Source organism: Myotis brandtii, unplaced genomic scaffold (assembly GCF_000412655.1).
Source record: "Myotis brandtii unplaced genomic scaffold, ASM41265v1 scaffold34, whole genome shotgun sequence".
Lineage (NCBI taxonomy): Eukaryota > Metazoa > Chordata > Mammalia > Chiroptera > Vespertilionidae > Myotis > Myotis brandtii.
In genome coordinates, this window is record NW_005363098.1 from 1 (window position 1) to 1188 (window position 1188).

A 1188-nucleotide genomic window follows, 5' to 3' on the forward strand; every position below is an offset into this window, starting at 1 on the left:
GATAGGGATAGGGATAAGGATAGGGATGGGGATAGGGATAGGGCTGCTAGGTCATGGCCTCTAGCAGCATCAGATCTGAGCCTAGCTGTGCATCCCGTGGAAGGTGGGGGTGGAGGCTCCAGGGAGTCTTGAAGGAAGTCAGGCCAGGGCTGGGGGAAGGAACCTTCCAGGCTCACAGAGAGGCCCAGGGGCCTGACTCTCCTGATCTCGCCCCAACATCCCCTCCCCAGGGGCGTCAGTACATCTTCTGACGACTGGGTAGAATGGCCTCTTTGATGAAGGAGAAGACAACCAGGATCCCTAAGCGTTTGCCCCGCTTGCCTTTGGTGAAGTAATTGGAGACCACGTCATCTCCTGGCTGCACGGTGGAGGGCAGGACGTTCTCCCCAGCCGACAGTGACACGAAGAACGCAAACGGGATGATCCACAACAGAAAGTGAAATAGGCCAGGACCTCTGAGAAAGGATAATATTCCTCCGCAAAAAAAAAAACTGAAATGCTAGGATGATATTCCTCCGCAAAATCTGTCACACTAGTCCTCATGACAGGATGAAGTTAGGCGAGGTCAGCATGATGAAGGGGAAGGTCTGCAGGAGGCCAAAGTAGACGAGGTTGGTGAAGAGGCCCACGCCAATCATGCAGGTGGGGAAGCGCTCAAAATCGTAGAGGCCAATCGGCACAGCTGTGGAGAACCAGATCATGTATTTGATGATCCTGCTGGTGGCCACTGTGTACCCTTCTATCAGTTCCGCCAGGTAATAGAGTCCGGCCGCGACGGCCAGCGTGATGGACACCTGGATGAAGAGCGACAGCCAGCTCAGCACGTACATGAACCACATGGCGCCCCGCCCTGACCGCCGGGAGGGTCCTGCACCGTTGGGCTTGGACTACAGGGAGCCCCTGCCACCGCTATGCGCTGCCGCGGAGAGGAGCCGGGCTTTTTATTATTATTATTATTCTCACATATGTTTGACCTTCATCACTCTCTCTCACCCTCTGTCACTCTTTCCCTGTGCTTTATGAGGAAACAGCAAGAAGGCAGCCCTCTGAAGCCAGAAGAGAGCTCTCCCCAGCACCTGAGCATGCTGGTGCCCTAATCTTGGACTGCCAGCCTCCAGAACTGTGAGAAGATAAATTTCTATTTAAACCACCAGTCTGTGGTATTTTATTATGGCAGCCTGATCTAAG

At 54.0% G+C, this 1188-nt stretch overlaps 1 pseudogene; it reads right to left on the reverse strand.

Moving 5' to 3' along the window:
* Positions 1–111: 111 nt before the first annotated feature.
* Positions 112–866, reverse strand: LOC102246031 (annotated as a pseudogene).
* Between the last annotated feature and the right edge of the window lie 322 nt (positions 867–1188).